At 36.4% G+C, this 23,269-nt stretch overlaps 1 non-coding gene across 1 annotated transcript; it reads right to left on the reverse strand.

Moving 5' to 3' along the window:
- Window positions 1–3,775: 3,775 nt before the first annotated feature.
- LOC125498119 (U6 spliceosomal RNA) lies at window positions 3,776–3,877 on the reverse strand. Its single transcript, XR_007274885.1, has one exon. It is a non-coding gene; the product is annotated as a U6 spliceosomal RNA (small nuclear RNA).
- Between the last annotated feature and the right edge of the window lie 19,392 nt (window positions 3,878–23,269).

Raw genomic sequence — 23,269 nt, forward strand, 5'->3', positions numbered from 1 at the left:
AAAATTTTAACACGCCAACTCCTCTCACCCTCTAACCTAAAACTCCTTCTCACCCTCTAACCTAAAACTTCCCTACTCTCTCTCTATCTCTCTAAGCGGCGCTACTTTCTAACCTACCATCTCTCCCTACTCTCTCTCCTTCTCACCCTCTAACCTAAAGATCTCGATTATCTTCAACCATATCTGAACGCAAATCGACCGAGGCTAAAACAGATCCTAGAAATTGAAGATCTCGCCAAAATCGAACTAAGAGAATCGAGTGAAATCTCATCGAAAAGAGTTTGTATCTTGCCAAATTCGAATGAAGAGAATCGAGTGAAATCGGCTTCTCAGGTAAAACTCAGATCTCTTTCTCTCCCGTTTTCACCCTCAATTCCTCCCTCTTTCCTCACCTATTCTTTTTTTCGATGACTCCATTGACGAAATCTCATTGAAAAAAGAGTTCGTATCACTTTTCGGAAAAATTTGCTTAAATTAGAATAATTTTGATTTTTTTTCCTATGTTAATTTTTTTGCTGTAACTCCTGTTTCAGATTATGTTCGCATCCACCCAGATTATTTTAATTAATGTTCGTATCCAACCCAGATTATGTAATTTGTTGGATTTGTTGAACCCACAACTATTCAAGCTCAAGGATATGGTCGACATCTTATAAGAAGGCATGGATTCAAGCTCACTTTGTTTCTTTTATGAATTTTTGTGATTTTATAATTAATTTTATTATTATTCGGGAAATTCTAGAAATTCAAGAATTTTGTAATTTTATTCTTAATTATATTCTTAATCTTTGATATATTGAGAAAGAATGAGTTTGTATACAAGTTGTAAAATTGACGCAACAATGGAACGAAGATTTGATTAAAGTCTAGGTTTGATTGAAGTCTGGATTATTGTGGATTATTGTTGGATTATTGTGGATTCTTTGATTATTTTTTTTCATATATAAATTGCCAATTTGCGTCCCACCTAAGGGATTATGCGACGCAAATTTATTTTTTTTATAGTTAAATTGTGCTTGATTTGCGTCGCACATATAGCTGAAGATTATGTGACGCAGATGCATGATTTGCGTCGCACCATGTGCTATGTGTGACGCAAATTCCCCTTCTATCCAGGCTACTTTGTGGGGTTGGGGAGAGCCATCTGCGTCGCACCGAGTACAACGTGCGACGCAAATAGATAAAAGATCTGCATCGTTTTCGCATACGACGCAGATCAATTATAGGTCATCTGCGTCGAGACCTATGCCGTCGGACCCAAGTCCGACGCAAATAGGGGTCCCAGGTCTGACGCAAATCGTCATTTCTCTACTAGTATCGGAGATTTTAAGAGCTGAAAAGAGTTCTAAGGCACAAAGCATAGTACAGTTCTAGTCAGGTGAGGGAAACTAAATAACGTTTGTGATTGTCCTCTAATTTGTTTGAATAAGAAGCACACTTTTGAGGATCTTTTCTTTCTGTAATTTCATCATTATAGAGAGTGGCAACACTTAGAGTTAAGTCTTGGGGAGCACAACTATGGTTAGTAGTGGGGGAATCTTATTGTATCAAGGGTTTGATATTTAGGATTCAAATAATAAAAGAGTTTGGTTTGTGTGGACGTAGATCTCAGAGGAGATTGAACCACGTTATATCTTGTGTTTGATCTTCAATTTCACATTTTGTTACGATTTAATTTTCGCAAAATACGAATCAGAGATTTACGAGCGATTTGCACAGTGCCTGGCACTGTGCCATAACCAAGATTTTGCGAAAATCGATTAAATTTCGTCACTCAATTCAAACCCCCCTTTCTTGAGTGTTACCCTGTGTTCAAACAGTATATCATATGGCTAGTAAACATATCGAGTTGAGTCGGGTTTATGATTTTGTCGATAAAAAACTAACCCATTTAATAATCAGGAAATGAAAAACTCCATCTAAAACCTTTTTAATTACTAAAAGATGTAGTTGTGTGATCCATGTAGCCTATTAGATCAGTATTATAAGTATTACTTGAAGTAAACTAATTAATTATAAAACATTAAATGAATAAATTTAGTATGAAAGGATGCATGCTTCAAGTTTAGCAAAATAATTATGTTAGCAAATTTCACATCTATAAATATTACTTCATAAAATTCAAGGATCAATTTTATCGACATGATCTCTTTTATTTTCCTTCCCCGAACTTGTCAAAATTTCTACTAACCAAAATAAAGTACTATTGAATTGAAGCGATATAAAACCAGAATCGGTGTATTACCTCGACCAAATATACAAGTTTATTATGTGCAATCCATTATATCTGTTGTGTGTTGTATGCATGTATATCTAAGCGTAAATTATGTATCAATGCTTTATATCATCTTCAATGTTAAACGAATAGTGTTACGAGAATCCGGAATAGTAAGTTTAAATCTTTGCTTTTTGGAGAAGTATGCTTTTGAAATTCTGGTATTTAAGAACGACATTAGAAAAGTTTCTTAAAATATTACTCCCTCTTTCTCAAAACATAGTGCTTGTATTCATTTTGGGTGTTCCAAATATAGTGCCTATTTGAAATCTTTATATTACTTTGTTGTGATCCTATTAGTTGTTTTTGTTTATTAAAGTTTACTTTATTAATTGACACATTGAGCACAATTTACCACAAGTAAAGATTTTAATAGATTGGATTTGGACCGCATTATGCACAATTAGACTCGTGTCCTACAAGAAAATGGATTTTAAATTCATGAAGGTCTTGGGATCAAACCCTATACTACACAATTTCTAAAATTTTTTATTGTACATTGCTCTTCAAATGGTACAATGCATACATAATTAATTTTAATGAACATGCAAATTTATTTATTTTTAAGGATGCAAGGGATATGTTTAATAACATTAACTGTGGAAACATGGATCACTAAGAGAAGTTAGATGAGATGGTGATTCTTTGAAAACCCTTACATAAGGTCAGGGGTTCGAGCCCAAGCTTTAGCATATTTATTTTTAAAATAATGACCACTTGACTTTGTTGGTTAATAGATACGTGGCGAAATTTTGTGGCAAGAGGAGGGTGCCACGTGGCGCATCGACGTTGTTACGCACGCTTTTTAATATATTAGTATAGATTAAACTTAGCTCCGATGGATTGATTCATAATAATCAAGTAAATAAGGATATTCCTAGAATGTCAAAAAGATTGAGGTGCCAAAGGGAGTTTAATAACTATAAAGTTGGCAGTTTGACTTAACTATGTGTGTGTGATGCTTAGGTCAATGTAATTTTCCTATCATTGTGTAGCTAAGCACTAATGGGTATAAGATTAATAAGAAAATTAATGTTTGATTGAGGAATCTATGAGTGATGAAATAAGCAATGATTTCACCACAATTTTTGTCCGCTATATTATCTTAACATGTTGTAAAGGTATTATTACTTCGAGAGGACGATCACTCCTCCTCATTTACAGGACTTGTTTGTATCCTGCTGTCCCTATCTTGTACTCCGACGTAAACCAATCAAGATATATGTAAGTAGGTTGCTTCCAATTGAAGTTAGGTAAGTCTATAATTATTATATGCATGTTATTGTATCTATAAAAGTCGAAAATGTGTAGTTAGGTTGCCACTAATCAGGGTTGCAATTCTTTATGATATGCATGCTCACTATTAAAAAAAATAATTATATAGAGTCCGTCTAAGTAAAGAGAATTTGAAAATCCAATTTTACAAGAGGCAGGAGAGATTAAACCCTTGTTACGAGGATAGAAGGAGGGCCTCCAACCAACAAGGTCAACTTGATCCATACAAATTTAGACCATTTCTCGATTGTGCGTGTCCTTTTTTGTGTTGGGGTCACACTAATCTTCTCTGTGTCGTTCTAATTTTATCAGATCTCTCTAAATCAACCCTTTAAATTTTAATTAAAGTTGTCTATTATAAAAATATGACGTATAAGCTTTTCGAGTTACCTATTACAAATTTCGATGTATAAGGCTCGATTTACATCATTACAAACAAAAAATTTGTAGAACAGTTTTTGTGTCACTTGCTACATAAATAACATAATAGCCAACACAATATGTTTATGCTTCTAATATTTATTTCTAGACGACGCTAGACCAAAATTTCGAAGCTTTAGTCCATGCAACTAACGGAAAATCTAAATCTCCTTTTTTGTTATTTGTTATTTCTCAAAACTATTTCATTTTCCTAATAGTCATTTGTGTTATCCGTGATCCTTAGGTCTTGTCTTGACGTAGTTCTCAAATTTAATTTGTATAATAAGTTGATCTTAACACTTTTGTAAGAATAGTGTCTTGAATGTGTTCCACAAAATGCGTCAAAAAGAGCTTTTGTAGTGCCGCCCAATCGGGTCGGGTGAAACCACCCGATTGGGCCCGAGACGATTTTGTCAAAAATTGTTTTTGGAGGTCGCCCGATGCTATCGGGCGTGTTCGCCCAATCGGGAGCCTCACCGAACTTACGACTGGGCAAGGTCGTCGCCTGATCAAGCCCGTATCAATTCTGGGATTGGTAAATTGTCGCCCGATCGGGCAAATGTCACCCGACCCGATCGGGTGAATGTCACCCGGCCCGATCGGGTGGTGGCCCGTTTTATGCGCTGATGCGTTTTTGACGCAGAGTATAAATAGGTTATTTACCTAGTTGTTTTAGACTATGAATTTAGTCTAATTCTCTCTGTAATCTGGTTTTCCTCACATAATAAAATATTCTCTCTTTGCCCGTGGACGTAGCCAAATTGGTGAACCACGTAAATCTGTTGTTTTTTTTCATTATTTTACATTCAATTATTTGTTTCTTTTTCACGTCCGTTATAACAACTTTGATTTTGGTTGCTTTTACTATTTTCGTTTAATCTACTGATGTGTGTCACCATTTTGATTGTTGAGTATCTATCAATATGCATATCACGCCTAATAAGATAATGTTGACAAGTGGTTCTAGAACCTTGCAATATCATTCTACAAATAAAGGTGACCACCTACTAATCAATCTTATGTGTTAATGAACCGATTTTAGTATGTTTGTCTATATTAGGGTGTTAACAAGCATGATTTATGTGGTTATTCGGATTGGAATGAAACATTACCTATTGGGTAAAGGACTAATTATGGGTGGATTCGGGCTCAAGGGCTACTCCACCATGAACAGATGAACTCATTCACAGATGCACTTTGGTTCAAGAGAGGTTGTCATGTATTGTAACATCAGCTATAACTTTAAGCGGATGTCTTGGCCTAGTGGGTAAGATTGAGGTGCTGTGAACGATATGTCCCAGATTCGAATCCCCCCTTCCCTTCTTTGTACTTTGTACCGCCTTCGTGGCTCATATGGATCCAAAAAAAAAAAAAAGCTATAGCTTTAAGCCTTTAAATGATAAGATCTGAGTGGCTTAGTTCACTCCCCAAATGAAATAAAAGATTGGAATTTTACGTGACGAAATCCCTCTTTGCCTTCCCGACTTTACATGAATATTTCTCAATAATTACAATTTCTTTCACTACGGCAAACTTTTCAATAGTCCGTGTAATAAGTAATAACTATGAAATAATCGCAAATAATCTTTCACAGAAATTGTAAAAAACAATTGTTCTTCTGCTGTTCAATTTGTACGAAACATTTTTTTTTTTTAAAATAGTAGCCAATTAGATAGATAGATTCAAAAGTCTACAGTCCGAATACGAAACAGTTTATACGCGACTTCATGTATATTTCATTAAAGAGAGTCTAAAATTTCATTCAAGTCGCATGAAATTGGTGACTTTCCAGATTAAAAAAAAAGTCAACAACTTACATCAATTCAAGTTCATGGTTCATGTGGGTCGAAATTATCATATATTTAATATCATATAAAATTAGAAAATTTGCTAAAAAAAATCTTTTAAAAGTTCAATTTTACATGCGAAAAAAACCATTTAAAACATTGTTTGCAAAATACAAACCACAAACTTAACTTTTCTTGTAAGATGAAACCTATTCCCTTTTTCCAGTGTGGTTTTTGAGATGCATAGGGGTGGTGTTGCAATTAATGGAAATAGGGGGTTGAAGAATATAGAAGGGTCAACGTCGGAATTGAGAAAAACCACACCGGAAAATGGGAATAGGTTTTATCTTGCAAGAAAACTTAAGTTTGTGGTTCCTTTTTGCAAAGACTGATTTTAAAGGTTTTTTTCGCAAAATTGAACTTTTAAAAAGCTTTTAATTTTACAAATTTTCAAATCAAATTTTACTCAATTGATTTGTTGTTTTAGTCTATAAAACACGTGTAATTAGAAGACTGTGAGTGTCTAACACCCATAATAGTCATGAGAGGAAGTTGGACTTTAATTTTTTTTTTTTTTTTTTTTGAGGGGTAGACTTTATAATTATTTGACTACAAGTACAAGTGTACAACTTTATGCACAAATAAAAGTCAACGAAGATGAACTTCGAAATCAATGAGGGTAACGATTATTAGTGATTTTTTATTCCACCATGAATCATGATTAGATGTAACATGTACAGATGTTCTGCCACACTCCAAAACCATCAAAAGTCAAAGCATTTTAGCAATTAACTTTTTGTGATTAGTAAGCAAATGCGCCGGATCAAAGCTCGCAAGGGTTAATTCAACATAGATTAGCTAGAAGCTTTGAAATTTGGAAGAAAAGGAGGGGATCCTATTTTTTAGGATTTTTTGTCAGAAAGTACCTTATAAATATCACTTTTTGTGAAAAAGTACCTTATATAAAAAATGTTGTGAACAAGTACCTTTTACCAACTTTTTTGTTGTAACTTAGCACCTTTTCCCGGATTCTGAGCATTGACTAAAAATTCCGGCGTTGACCAGACCACGTGCGAAGCACGTGATCATTAACTGAACCAAAAAACCCCCCAAATTCCCCCAAAAAAACCCGATAAAACCCCAAACCCATTTTCCCCCCAAAATCCTTTTCTCTCTCTCCTTCTCTCTTCTGTGCAACGGCATCATCATTGAATGCAGGTATTGAATTGAAGGCAACTTGCAGAAGATATTGATTGGAAAGGTTATTGGGTGGTTGGTGAACTTAATGTTACTTAGGGTTAACAAAGTAAGTTTTTTTTTGCTAAAAAAGTCTGTAATTTTTTTTCCTTATTCATCCTCACTTTCTTACTTTCTTCTTCTTGTCCTTTTCAATGGGTAAAGAAGATGGTGGTCCTGTAAAGCAACAAATTCGAGACAAAAAGGACAGGTTTACAGTAGTTCAAAGGCCAAGGTAAGTTTTTTGATAATTTCAATTTTTGGTGTTTGCAATTTAAAAATAAAAGCTGAATGGTAGATTCTTAGGTTTATGTTTGTTTATTTTGATTCAGGTTTAATGAGTAATATAATTATCCTTGGTATAAGTTAATGGCACCTGTTAACATTCATTTGTACTATGGGGAAGATTTGTCACGAATGTGAAGAGGAAGAAAACAACTTATGAACCTGGGCCTGGGAATTTTTATGGAATTAGCTTGCACAGTAGAGTAGAGGAAGTATGTTACTTTGAATTTGTGGATTGGATTAAGAATGGATTAAAATTCACAGATGTTGGACAGATTTGGTTTAGGAGGAGGGGTTGTACATTATTTAATGGAAGAAAGGAGATAAAGGATGATGGTGATATCCCTGAGTTTCTTAATGCTCCTGAGGCAAATGGAGCATACTATTTGTATGTGACTCATTGTGAAGAAGGGGATAGAAATGCTGATGAGGGGGAGAGTAGTGATGAGGGGAAGGGTACTTATAGGAGAGTTAAAGGAAAGTCAAAAGGACCTTCACAGTCAACAGGGGGTCCACAAAAAGATGGGAAAGTGGTCCCCACATCCAAAGTTGCTAACCCTACACAGAAAAAAGCCCCAACCTTTACCTCTTTCTAGCTCAAAACAAACAAAAAAACAGCAGCCATACATCAGATCTAGAATAAACACTAGGTCAGGGAGGTGGAGAAATTATTATCCACAGGGTTTGGAAGCTGAGGGTCAGGCAGTAGGTTCAGTTGGTGAAGGTCAGGAAGTGGGTGCAAGTCAGGTTGTGGGTGAGGGTGAACAACTGGGTGAGGGTCAACAAGTGGGTGAAAGTGAACATCTGGGTGAGGGTGAAGATTTAAATGAGGGTGGTTCATGGGAATCTGATGAGGAAGATAGTGATGTAGTGTTAAATGAGGGTGAGTTTGAAGATGAAAGTGATGATGACATATTTGCTGAACATGTTGATTTTGGTATAAGTGAGAGGGTCACAAGGAGCTTAGGTGGTGTTGAAGGTAGTTTGTTAGGAAGAGAGCCAGTTGAGGAGGATGATTTGAACATCCAATTGCTAGATGAAGAGGATCTGAATGATGATGATGATGATCAGGTGGCTAGCTTAGGTGAATCTGATGAGGAGTTAGGGGGAAATTACTCTGTGTTCAACCCTGTAGTTGATTTCAAGGGGAAAATCAACTTGACTTTGGGACTCAAGTTTCCTTCCAGTGACTGTTTTAGGAAGGCACTAAGGTACCATGCCATTGACAGGGGCTACAACTACTACTTTCTGCATAACAATAAGAGGAGAGTGAGTGTGTATTGTGTCAATAGATGTGAGTGTGAGTGGAAGAACAATAAAAGGGTGAGGTGCACATGTAAAGGGAAGAAGTGCAACTTTAAGGTTCATTGCAAGCAAGTGAAGGGTGAGGCTACATTCCAAATCAAGAGCATTAGGTTAGAGCATACATGTGGTAGGCAACATGAGAACAACAAAGTCACCTCACAGTACTTGACTGAGAGGTTCTTAGATGAGTGGAGGTATACACCATCTTGGAAGTTGGTTGAGTTTATGAAAAGGGCAAGGAGGGTGACTGGTGTGCAGCTTGGGTATTTCAAGTGCTATTATGCTAGGCAAATAGCAATGAAGAAGATTCATGGGGATGCAAGTGAGCAATATGGGAAGGTTTGGGACTATGCTGAGGCCATCAAGCTGCATAATCCTGGTTCCACAGCAGTGGTTAAGGTGACAGGGGTTGAAGATGGTACCCCTTGCTTTCAGAGATTGTACATCTGCCTGCAGCCTTGTAAGGAAGGCTTTATGGCAGGTTGCAGGCCCATCATAGGGGTGGATGGTTGCCACCTTAGAGGCCCATACCCAGGCATTTGTCTAACTGCAGTAGCCAAGGATGGGAACAACAACCTTTTTCCAGTGGCTTGGGCTATTGTGGAAGTGGAAAATGGAGACACTTGGGCCTGGTTTCTGGAGCTTCTTGTGAAGGATATTGAGAGTGTAGCACATACTGTCACATGGGTTAGAGAGGGCACACCTTCTGACATCACATACATGTCTGACAGGCAAAAGGTAGTTTAATCTCTTTACATTGCTTTGTGAATTCATTTTGCTAATTGCTTTTGCTAATTGCTTTTGCTAATTCATTTTGGTAGGGCTTGGTGGATGCTTTCAACAAAGTAGTCCCAAATGCAGAGGTGAGGTTCTGCTGTAGACACATTTGGGCTAACTTCAAACAAAAATTTCCAGGAGAGTTATACAGACAATCATTTTGGAAAGCAGCAAGAGCATCTACAAAGGTTAGTGCATGCTTTAATTGCCTTTATTTAATTTGGATTCATGATATAGGTTAGTGATTATTGTTATTTTGCAAATGGCAGTGGCATTTTGAGTGTGAGATGGCCTCCATTAAGTTGTTGTCCACTGATGCACATAAGTACCTAGTTGATATTCCACCTTGCCATTGGTCTAGGCATGCTTTCACAACTAGGTCTAAGTCTGGTATGATTCTTAACAATGCTTGTGAGAGTTTTAATGCTGTTATTAGGGATGCTAGGACAAAACCTATATTATCCATGATGGAATGGATGAGAAGGTATGTAATGAAGAGGTGTAGTGCAAAAAGAAATGGACTAAAGAACTTTAAGGGAGTGATTATGCCTTCAGTTGAGAACATGCTTGAGATGGCTGTTGACCAGGTTAGGAATTGTGATGTTGCTCAGGCAGATGTATGGGAGTTTGAGGTGGACCACTTGTCAACTGGGGAGTCATATGTTGTGAATTTAGAGAAAAAAACATGTGGCTGTTTTAGATGGGACTTGTTGGGGATCCCCTGTTATCATGCTTTGGCATGTATTGTGAGGCAAAGGCTCAATGTTGAGGACTATGTGCATCAGGCTTACCATGTGTCCACCTATTCCAAGACATATACCCCTGCATTTCACCCCATGCCTGGACAGAATGAATGGCCCAAGACTAACTTACAACCACCTGCACCCCCACCTTTAGAAAAATGCCAGGAAGGCCTAAGCTAAAGAAAAAATAAAAGAGCCAGGTGAAGGTCAAGGTGAAGGCCAAGAGAGGGGAAAGTTGTTGGTTGTGAGGGCAAAAAAGAAAAATGCATGTAGTCATTGTGGTGGTTTGGGTCATTACAAGAACACATGTAAGAATCCACCCAAACCAGTTGAACCTCCAAAAGGCAAGACTGGAAGGCCAAGGAAAGATCCATCTGCTCCACCTGCCAAGAAGCAAAGAACAGCTCCAACTCAGCAACAAGAACAAGCAACAGCAACTCCAGTGCATCCACATGACCACATCAACCACAACAGCATGATTTCTCTTCTCAAGCTAGCAGTTCAGCTGGTCCTTCATGCATTTCAATGGGTGCAAACTTCAATTCAAGCATAATGTAGCTGATGTTTTAAGTCTATTAATGTACTGAACATCTCTTTTGGCTTTTGATTTCAAGTTTGTAATGAACAAACACATGCTTATTGTGTTAGGCTATCACTAGTACAGAAAAGGCGATTTGCGTCGGATGTGAGGCGCCCATTTGCGTCGGACGCAGGTGCGACGCCAAAGCCCTCGACGCAAATGACTAGGAAACTATCTGCGTCGGACAAAAAACGACGCAAATGGGTGGGCTATTTGCGTCGCACCTGTATACGGTACGACGCAAGTGGATCTTGCCAGCCCCCCATTTCTAACCCAGCAGCCATTTTTAAGTGATTTGCGTCGCATGAATCACTTGGAGCGACGCAAATCAAGTATTTTTTGCTTAAAAAAAATGAATTTGCGTCGCATCCGTGATTAGGTGCGACGCAAATCAGGTCTTTTTTTAAAAAAAAAAATATTTTTGCATCCTTCAAACATCAGATCTAAAACAGAATGAAAATCTTAATAGTATTGCAAAAATTCATCTGTGTTGTGTCCAAACTAAAATCCAAATCATCCGTTTACAGAAAAAAAAAACTAAAAACAATACATGATTTACAGAAACTTAAGATGAGAAAATTACTGAAAATTAAAAAAGAAAATTACAACAATACAGAAGATGGAGCAGATCTAGAGATACTCGAGCACAATTACAACAATACTCGAGCAGATTATTGTGAAATCAACAAATAATCTGATATCTTCTTCCTGTTTGGGCTATCAATTGCTACTCGTGTCTCATACTCGAGCAAAATACCGAAATCTCTGAAATGAGAAAAGATAAAAAAAAATCAAAATCCTAATTCAGGATGAGCACTAAACTGATGTAATTCATCGACTATGATTATGACGAAATGAAATTAGTAGAGACTTATTATTTTTACAAAAATCGAGAAAGAATTGAAATCAGAACCCTAACCATTCGTATTTCGCTTCGCCATGGATGTCAGCGTTTCTTTGAACGAAGATGGAGCAGATCTAGAGATGAACAAAGATGTCGAGGAGTTTTTCGTTGAACTTCACATCAAAAACTTCGCCGGAGAGGTTGCGTTCCTGCGTCGGAGAGAGAGAGAGAGGTTGTGCGCGCCGATTCTCGAAAACTAGTGACGAAATGAAACGAAAAAGAAAGAACAAACCGTCGGTGCATGAGATGGTGAACGAACCGTCGGAGAGAGAGATGGTGAACGAGATGTAAACGAGTTATCTGAAACGAACGATGAACGCATTCGTAGATCTGACTGAGTTCGTCGACTGTAAAGAAGTGGCCGGAGAGAGAGAGAGAGTTTGAGGAGAGAGAGAGAGTTTTAGGGTTTGAGAGACTGTGAGGAGAGAGGCGCGAGAGAGAGAGGGGAATTTTAGGGTTTGAGAGACTGTGAGGAAGAGGCGCGAGGGAGAGAGGGGAAAATGAAGAGGCGCGGTTACTTTTTAGGTTATATATTTGGATGGGCCAAAATCTGCGTCGGATGGGCCATGTGATCCGACGCAATTTGGTCTTTTGCAACGCAAACAAATACGATGCGACGCAGATAGCTTAGATGTGCGTCGCACTCTTCTTCATGTGCGACGCAAATAGGGTTTTTGCGTCATTTCTGTTTAAGTGCGACGCACATCAGGGGACGCAAATTGTCGTTTTTCTACTAGTGTATGGTCATATTTTGCTAAAACAGTTAGTTAATGATGCAATATAAGTTATTTGTTTGCAATCAGTTAGTATTTGTCAATTGTTGTGAATGGTTGTTCAATGTACTCAAACAAACAGAAGATAGTCAAACAAAACCTTAACTTATCATAGAAGATGTGACAAATATCACAACATTGGTACATCAATTCCTTAGATCAAACTACATTCTCCCCCATCCCATTACATTGCTATTATAACAACAACCTATCCTAACCTAATAACTTAGAAACAATAAAGCTAACAACAAGTGCAAAAACACATGCTATGATAACAACAACCCCCAAGTTTTGTTGTGGAGCTTCCACAGTCCTCTTCACCTTATCCATTTCTTCTTTGCCTTCACCAATTCATCAGCAAGCCTGTTTTTTTCATGTTCAACAAACACAAATTTTGCCTTCAGCACATTCATTTCAGTTGCCAATCTCTGTTTCTCACCAAGAAGTACATTGGTCACTTCTTTTTGCCAATTACATGGCTCTTTATCAATCCACTCAAAAAAATTGCACCCCTTGTGCCCTGTCTCGAAATTGTAGAACTTACAAGCCAAAAACTCCTTCCTGGGTTGTCATGAGTCCAAGCAGTCTTCTTTGCAGCTCTAATCCCACAGTTACACCTTCGTTCATGTTGAGAAGAAGAAGACATGATGACTTGCCCAAATTCTCCCAAAAACCCTAATTTTTCGCAAAATTCTCCTGTACTAACTACAACACCAAATTAAAAAGTGGAGGAAGAAGTGATAATGGAAATTAGATAGTGTAAGTGCGAATGGTAATTTGGGGAAAATTTAATTGCCAATTGAAGAACACAGAAGAGAGAAGGAGAGAGAGAAAAGGATTTTGGGGGGAAATTTGGGTGAAAATGGGGTTTGGGGTTTTATCGGGTTTTTTTGGGGGAATTTGGGGGGTTTTTTGGTTCAGTTAATGATCACGTGCTTCGCACGTGGTCTGGTCAACGCCGGAATTTTTAGTCAATGCTCAGAATCCGGCAAAAGGTGCTAAGTTACAACAAAAAAGTTGGTAAAAGGTACTTGTTCACAACATTTTTTATATAAGGTACTTTTTCACAAAAAGTGATATATATAAGGTACTTTCTGACAAAAAATCCTATTTTTTAAGTGCTTTTGATGAACTTTCACAAACTTAATAAATTGTGGAATATAAACCTTGAGAGTTGAAACAAACAGGTCCGGTCCGAAGGAGTGTTTTGAGGGATAATGGCCTAGGACTCAAGCTCGAAAGAAGCCCAACAATCCTCTAAAGTTTTAAATGAGTAGTCATGAAAAAAAATCTTCAATTTTCACGCTGGAAGGTGGAAGCCTGGAATTACGCTTGCTTGAACAATAAAACTTCACGCCTTCACCATAACGGTTTCTCGCATCTCGCCTTCCCTTTCTCTCTCACACACTCTCATTTCCCAATATCCAAACAAAGATTATTAAAAGAGATGGTCTAATTTTAACAAAAGTAGACGTAGTCACTAAATGAACTAAACTAGTCATTGAAAGAAATTAACCTAGTTACTATTGGGCTGATTCTCTTTTTAATGTTGGGATGATTCTCTTTTTAATGTTGGGCTTATCATTGCCTAATTTTAATTTAAAAATAGATGGTCTCTTACAAGATAACTTCATATCCAAATTAAACTCTTTTTCTACTTCCAAAAATTTTCTCTAATCATCATTAAACTTGTGGAAAAATTTCATATTTCTAAAAATTAAGTTGTGATTGTAACACCTTCTTGAACTTCTCTAAATTATGGCAATCGGAATTTTTTTTGCTACCGTTTAAGTAGAAATAATTGCATTTAAATAATGCATCACTTATAAGTTTTATTCTCAATCAATTGAAGTTATTAAGAAATTATGAAATTAGGAATAAAAGTGTTCTTTATGGGAAATTTTGTTGTCGAGTGTCTGTGGTTGGGATTGATTTGTCCCTACGGACGATGGTCGATTGCCTTGCTGAAGCCGTGGGCGTCTTCAATCTTCCAGTTGGTAGTGCCTATAGCCTATAGGACTTTTGGCACATAAGTCAATGTGTTGCAATTTCATTTTCTAATTTTCTTGTAATATAATTTGAGTGTTTGATTTTTTTTGTGTAAAACTTGCAATGTGGCTTAAAAAACATTTATTTGAAAGTGAAAAAGAGGAAAAAGAGATAACTTGTTGAATATTTACTAAAATCACACTAAGGTGTTGTTGACAATGGACAGTAGTGTTGTTGTTAGGATGTAGTTCATGAAAATTTAGATCAATATGTTTTTATTTTATTCTATTATAAATTGCATCTTTTTTTTTTAAAGGACCTTAATCTATTATTTTACTTAGGACCCCAAAAAGATCAGAACAGGTCTTGGATACAAACCATAACTCCTAAATTGTAACTTCTAGTTCTACAATGAAGAGTCTGGTTTCCTACTTTTCTTTTGGCTGAATGGATTCGAAAAAAATCCTTAGTACCTTCCGATTGTAGTAATTATATTTCGAACAAAGTATACAAAATTGTTTGATTTCTTATGTGTTAAGTAAACGACAAGCTATACATAAAGAGAATTTTTTTTCCATTTTGTCAGACCTAAAACTTTTTTTTTAGGGGACCTAGAACCATTAAGTTTTCAATCAAACAACGTGATTATTTTCCATTTACAAATCTTTCAGATTCCCATATTTTTTAATATTTAAACAAGTACTATAAATACTCCTCTTATAATATAGTGTTTGTTTTTTTCCTTGAGGTTTAAACTTTAAAATATTTTACCAAATATTCTCATTTGTACATATAAAATAACATATTCATGTGGAATCTTGTTAAAATAACCTCAATATTTAATTTTAGAAAACTTTTTATATTTTTTGTCAATATATAAGAAATTGAAGATATTATTGATTAAAGTGTATCTTGTAAACACATGTAAAAAAGAAACAAACACTATATTATGTGGAGGAAAATAATTACTTGGCGACTATTCCGCCATAAATGAGAATTCTCGGCATAAATGTTACGGTCTGCCACTTGCATTAGACAGGTTCTGTGCATGGCAGCATGGCTAAGGTTTCACGTGTCTAATATATGCCCCGAAATGTACAATACGGCCTGTACGAATACTATGCTTTGCTTTTGGAAAACTACTCGTTGAGTGACGCATTATTTAGTTAATGAACGTTATTGGCATTAATCGTAGTTATGAGCCTGTCGCTATGCACTGTAAGGATAATTTTTTAAATCGAGTCCTTTCTGCGTTTGTTGAAGGTCGACTTAATTTACCACTCCCTCCGTCTCAAAATATAGTTCTCATTTTTATTTTGGGTATTCTAAAATATAGTTTCCATTTTCATATTTAGTTCCACATTTTTTCCGTAATTTGTCTAACAAAACCGTGTCTCATCATTTATTTGCTTCTTGAATTTTGTTTTTTGCTTTGTTTATTCAACCCAAGTGTTACAATTAATGTTCTTTCACCAATTATTCTCCATTCTCTCTCCTAAAATCATCTTTTCCCATACAACATTTATTTAAATAAACAAAAAATCTTTACTATCCCTCTTAGATTCTACTTGCATAAATTACCGTGAAAAAAGGGAAATGTGAACTATATTTTGGGACGGAGGGAGTATCATATACCAGTAGTTTTAAGTTACAATATTTTAACAATATTTAATAAATACTACTATTTATTTTGTGAAAATTTAATACTATGTTTGGAAATCATTTTAGCCTTTAGGTACCTTAAATAAAAGGTGCCAAAATAATTACAAGAATATTTCATTTAATAAGTGTTGGCTTAAATAATTCCGAAAGTGACTGAAATAGATAATAGGCGAACGATTTTGAACGGATGTGTACATATTTGATAAATGACTCTGGAGCTAATATTTCTTGTTAACAACATGTTATTTTTTTCGCATTTTTTCATTTTACTTTTATTTATCCTATTTTTTTTTATTAAATTATAAGCCTAAATCACATGTACATGTGCCGACAAAAGTTAGATTATGAGTCATTTATGACACTTGCTACACCAGGCCAATAGTTTGTGGTGGTTTGGCTATTAATCAAAGTTAATGGCACTGGGTGCACCCACATCGTATTGTGGTGTTGAGGTCAATTTTGCCTAATATATATACTTCAAAACAGGCAATATTTCATAAAACTACTTTTTACATAACCAGAATTTTCAAAAAAGCTACCTTATTAAAATTTTCTTTCAAAAATCTACCTCATATAACAAATTTCTTTCAATATGCTACCATTTGACCCTTAATGAGGTTTAACCATCAGTAATGGGGTAGGTGACCACAAAATGCTTTTCATTACTCCCCTCTCGTTTCCATCATCCTTCCTCGTTACCCCGTCGGCAGCAACCTTTAAGGCAGCAGTCTATTAATTATTAATGGTATTAACTATAAACATAAAATGGTAGTATATTGAAAGAAATTTACTATATAAGGTAGTATCTTGAAAAAAAAAAGATAGTTTTTTAAAAATTTACCTTAAAACAATAACATTAGTCAAAACTGTATTTCCTCCTCTCTTTAACATATGCAATATTATTGGAAGTTAATATAATCAACTATCGAAATTTTTGCAAAACACTAGCTTCCACAACCATTTTCTCCCAAAAACATACCCTAGCGCAGCAAATCCTCAAAAGAAGAAACCCCATGGGCTCGCCGACCACCTGAGTCGCTTGGGCACGGTGGCTATCGAGCCCCTCCCCCTTCCTCTTCCGCGTCTGTCGACCCTAGCTTTCCCAGTCGTTTCCTTCATTGATGTTATCCAGTATCGGAAGGTCGTCGTCCCTTCTACATCCCTCCTCCCCTGTCGCGTCTGTCGGGCCTCCATTCCCCTTCCCCTGTTTTTATTTCGTCGGGATTCCCCCCCCCCCCCCCTCTTACTTGGTCGAGCTTCCCTTCCCCCTCCCCCGTTTTGTTTTGTCGGGCCTCCCTTACCTGTCCCCTCTTACTTGGTCGGGCTTCCCTTCCCCCTCCCCCGTTTTGTTTCGTCGGGCATCCCCTCCCGGCCCCTCTCCTATCTTTGTTTCATCAGGCTTCCCTTCCCCTGTTTTGTTTGTTTTTTTTCGTCGAGCATAACACTCCCTTCCCCCTGTTTTTTCGTTGGCCTCCCCTTCCTCCTCCCTTTTTTTTTTTTGCTCGTTGGACTTCCGATCCCTTTCCACTCCCCTTTTTTTTGCCAGTTGGGCCTCCCATCCCCCTCACCTATTCGTGGTATTCTGTCGTGCCCCCTTCTCCCTTTGTTGGTCGAGTTTTAGTTTTTGGGCCTCCCCTTCCTTTCCCCCTTGGTTGGTAGGCTTCCCTTTCCTCTCCCCCGTGCTTGTTGCTCCCCTTCCCTTCCCCCTTGGTTGGAAGGCTTCCCTTTCCTCTCCCCCGTGCTTGTTGCTCCCTTCCCTAACTATGTTAGATATAAGTAAGTTAGTTGTTTTTTAATATGTGTGGTTAGTTGTCAAATAGTCTTTCTTTCGAGTTGCTAAGCATGTTGTTCGTAGTTAGGTATGGCAATTAAAAAATATTTGCCAGTTGGATAAAGGATGGTGGTTTAATGTTGTAATAGTATAATATGCAGTTCTTTTTGGAATCTTTGATGAAGGAACAGGTGACTAAAGAGGATGAGAAGTGTGAGTGTGGTCGAGGCGATGAATGATATTCATGGTTGGGACATGTGTTTTCCGATTTCACAAATCGGATGTGCATGTGTTCTAGAGCTCAAAAATTTTAGCTTGGCATTGATCTTAATGGTTTTTGCCTTGAAAAATTCAATTCCGAAGGCGACACCGCAATTGCGTCTGATGGAGTGCAGCACGCCCCCTTTCTCCTACCTAATAGAGAAACTTGAAATACTCTCAAGATCATGAGCCACAAATCCAGAGCGACTAGAGATCGTTGGGATTGCTCATGTGGCGAGATGTGAAGCTCGCCATTGGTTGTTCGTTGTCCAGATCATAAACAACATTTGCTTCTCCTACCACTTCCATCAGCCTTATGTGATTTGTGAGTCTAGTTTGTTTATTTATAGGTATGAAAATTGTTCTCATTAGTTGCAGTTTAAAACTATAAACATGAAGGTATTAGAAGCTCGGATGCGGTCACATGGATAGATCAAGCATGCTTTGCTCCAAATTATGTAAAAATGATAGATAGTTCCATTACTAGCTACTTGAGACAACAAATACAAGGAAATTGCGCCACAATTTTGCGAACTGGTTCATTGCAGATTCATTGAAAACTAAGTTGATTTGATCTTGTTTGATTGTATTTTATTTTTCTTTTATTAATACCTATTATAGATGTCGCTTGGCTTTCAAATATTGGAATTTCTCTTTTAAAAAAACTATGTGAGAAGTCTAATAAATGTATACAATACTTGTGTCACTATGCGGGATCCAAGAAACCTGAAATGGGGATGCAAAAATAAACTTTAACTTATCACAGTTATTGATAGGACAAGTTAGTGTCTATATTCATAGAAATTGAAGTGTTTTAAAAGCATCTTAAAATGGATCTCTTTTTAAAGATCTAAAAATAACGTTGTTGTTACATTTATTTTATTTTTTGCTTAATATTTCTAGAACATGGCTATTTGAAGATTTTTAATGATTTCCCAGCCCCTCTTCTAATATACAATAAGTGTCCCTCAATATATGATTTTCAACTATTTTGCATCCTCACTTGATCAGAAAACGGGGATGCAGTTGCTTCCTATAAGAGCGCTCCCAATGGTTGTCCTCCTTGTGGGTTATGAGAGAGAGTATAAAAATAATATTAGTTTATTAGGAGAGAGAAAAAATTTGGCCAAAAAATTGATGTCCAGCTCTTCATGATGGACCAAGAAAAAGAGGAGCAAAGAAGGAAATGGAGGAGAGAAAAAAAAATAGTGAGGTAGGTGAAAGAGTGAGAAAGTAATAAAATAATTGATGACCACAAATTATAGGGCAACTATTGGTTGTGCTCTAAGGACTACGTAGATTCGCTGGTCCGCCCATGCTTGCTTGTAACAAATACTCCCAAAGAAGACTTCGTTAGTTGGCTGAAGGAGTGATCAAGAAGCACCTAATTGTTGGTATGCATCACCAAAGGTCAAAGGATCATGATAATCATTCGATACATGTACAACCTATGGTACATATATAGATCCAGGCCACCATCTCACTTCCAATCATTTCAAAATAATTAAACTAGTAGTATGATTGTGTTCAATTAACGAGTTGCAACTAGCAAAGTGGGAGTCTCTGTTGCCAATTCATCTTAAAAACAAAATAAACAAATAATCCATTAATAACCTAGCCACCTCTGCTCTCTCTTTTCTCTCTAAAACACTAGCCTCCTCTACCCTCTTTAACAGAATTAGGAGATGCTATGGATAATTTCATCCATGATAAGCCCCTTTTTCCCTTTTATTTTCAGTTTTTAGTTTCTTTTCTTGTTTTGTTGAATAAATTAGTATATCTTTATGAGATTTCTTCAAACCCTGTTATGGGATTTTAGTCTCTGTTGTGGAGATCTCCTTCTCCCCCAGGGGAGCTATGAGTAGGGTTTTTTTTTATTTTAAATATATGAAAAATTGTTCTCATTGTTGAAGTTCGAGACTCAACATGAAAGTATTGAAATCTCTGATGCGGTTAACATGGCTCGATCAAGAATGCTCTTCCAACACTATGTCAGAATGATAGATTTTCTCATCAATAGCTGCTTGATTCAGCAAATACAAGGGGGATGCATTGTATTGTTCGATCTGGCTCATTATTGTAGTTTCTTCGAATATGAATTTAATTTAATTTTGTTTAATTGTATTTTGTTTTTCTTTAATATCTATTGTAGATGTCGTTTGGCCTTCAATTAATATTAAAAAAAAACAAACAAGAAAAGAAAAAGAACAAAAAAACAAGAAAAATAATAAAATAAATAGTGGAGAGTATCTAAGGTAAACTGAACATATTCCTAGCCCTATATCCTCGTTGCTTCCATTTTGTAGGCAATGGCTAAAATTTTGTTATATTTTATAGACAATCGCTGAAAATATTCGAAGGTTTGAGCTGGATGTCTCGAAGGACCACATTTTTTGTTTCATAATATATGATTATTTAGTATAATTATTGGAGAATTTCAAATTAAAAAAAGGTGAGGCACAAATTTCAAGGTCGTCTATGGTATCGGATTGGACTCATTAGAGCATAGAAGTATGGGACCAGGTGATGAAAGTAATAAAGTTCTACTTTGAGAACACAATCTTAGACTAATACTCGCAATTAATCAAATTATATATAGAAATTATGCTTGTTTTGGAGTTGTTACACATAAAGTCTCTCGTCAACATACTCAAACTTTTACTTTCAATGCACATTTGAAAACCAGGGAATATAAAAGTCAATGTCGCCGCTAGTTTTTGAGTAATACAGTGATTTTGATTTTAATTTTCTTACTTACTGTAGTTGATTTTGATCGATTAGGGCAGATCTAGGAAATAGCCAAGGTGGCATGGCCCGCTGGCTCCCCTGCATTGAATTTGTATAGAAGGGAATAATTAAAGTTTATTAATGAAAATAATTGATCAAAGATTTTAAAATTTAATCTGAAAAAAGAGAAATAAGTACTATATTATGAAACGGATATAGTATCAAGGAAAGACCTTTAGTGAAAATATTTGTTATTTGATGGTGAGAAGGGACACGGAGTACGCAAATTTGTCAACGAGCAACTTTTTCACGAAGAAACAGGATGCTCATCTCTATATGTTTAGTATGTTTATGCTAAATTAGATTACTGAATAGGTAGACGACACTTAACTTCATCATTGTAGACCAAAGTAGCTTTCTGAATAGAAAACGAAGCCCCAAGGAGAAGGTTACATAGCTAACAAGATTCAGTAACTACATCTGCAATACCATAGTACGTATTCGACTTTGGCGCTAGATTGAGATGATGTGGCTTATCATTTAGATGACCAGGTGAGGAATACCGCCAAGAAAGGCATTGTAGCTAAACATTGAGTGTCAAGTATCTGGACAACCACCACAGTCATCGTTAGTATAGGATCGGAGATACGAGTGGAAGTAAATGATGGATATAGATGAAGTCCACGTGTCAAGACGCCCTTAATATAGTGCACAATGCGCTTAGGAGTATCCATATGAACTTCCATGTTGCGGTAGTGCATGAAGATGAAGTCCATGTATCAAGGTGCCCTTAATATAGTGCATAATGTGCTTATTAGGAGCATCCATATGAACTTCCATGGGGTTGTGCATGAAGAGGTAGATTTGTTGTACAACATAGGAGATGTCGGACCTTATGAAAGTAAGAATTTGTGAGGCTGTGACTGAACTACGATAATGAGATGGAGCAACATAAGGAAAACTGAAGGAAGCTATACCAACCCGAATTTTTTCGACCAGCTTACAGAGGATTAAGCACAGCGAAAGAGACTCTAGTCGAGATAACCCGAACTATTATCATCACACTCACCGAACTACTCGGAGAGTGTGGAACTCAATTCCCAATTCTGTTCTATTCAAATTAACTATTACAACAACGCTCTGATTCTCAGACTCTATTCTCATAAATTTCTACAGAAAGTCCGGTGGAGTTTCCTGTGAAAATAGGACACGCTAAAGCGAGAAATAATTTAAACCTGTTTGCAATATCAATAAATAAAATACTCCAAGCTCAAATAAAATAAAATTTTTCGGAACATAATTAACTTAATAATTAAATCTTACTTTTAAATAAACGCTCTTAAAAACAGGGCTATTACATACTACCACTATTATTTAAAGTTTCGTCCTCGAAACTCGAAAATAATAATTTCAATAAAACAAAAATCTCAAACTCGTAAGATATCAGGCATCCAAACCTCAATTCTACCATCAACTTCTGTATCTCCACTTCAACTCAATATTAGAATCGAGGAGAAAAGAAAACAAAAAGGGCATAATTTTGAGTCATCTCATTCATAGAGATCTCGTTTGGAATTCATTTACTTCGCAAATCATACAATTTTCTTGAGATACACACTTTTAAGTAAATAAGATCACAGACAATCAAGTCATAACAAGATAACATTATACACATTAGCAAATATACACACAAGTAATACCTATGCATATATATATAAATGGATCCATATAGCACACGCATAAGCGCAAACACTCATACGACTTGATTCATTTATACCTAACTCTTTAGTCAATCCATTAAACCTATTTTTCAACATTTTCACTATGATATAAAGATCACATTGTATCCAAAAACTACTCAAGCTCTGATACCGCTTGTGACATGCCGAATTTTCCCGACCAGCTTACAGAGGATTAAGCACAGCGAAAGAGACTCTAGTCGAGATAACCCGGACTATTACCATCACACTCACCGAACTACATCCGAGAGTGTGGAACTCAATTTCCAATTCTGTTCTATTAAAATTAACTATTACAACAACGCTATGATTCTCAGACTCTGTTCTCATAAATTTCTAAAGAAAATCCAGCAAAGTTTCCTTTGAAAATAGGACACCGCTAAAGCGAGAAATAATTTAAACCTGTTTGCCATATCAATAAATAAAATACTCCAAGCTCAAATAAAATAAAAGTTTTCGGAACATAATTAACTTAATAATTATATTTAGCTTTTAAATAAACGCTCTTAAAAACAGGGCTATTACAGAAGCACTCAACTTCAGTTTAGTATCAACTCGAGTAGGAGAAGGTAGGCTTACAAGAAGACATGCCAGCATGATCAATGATTTCTTCAGCATGTTGATTATGAAAAAGGAAGAAGTTGTGGGGTATGATGGTTGTATGCATTTCCCCAAAAAACAACTAAAATGACTCATGTCTTTCATAACAAATTCAAAACTGAGAAGAGTCATGATCGATTGATATTTGTTCGAAGAGTAT

The sequence above is a fragment of the Beta vulgaris genome, chromosome 5 (genome assembly GCF_026745355.1).
Source record: "Beta vulgaris subsp. vulgaris cultivar EL10 chromosome 5, EL10.2, whole genome shotgun sequence".
Lineage (NCBI taxonomy): Eukaryota > Viridiplantae > Streptophyta > Magnoliopsida > Caryophyllales > Amaranthaceae > Beta > Beta vulgaris.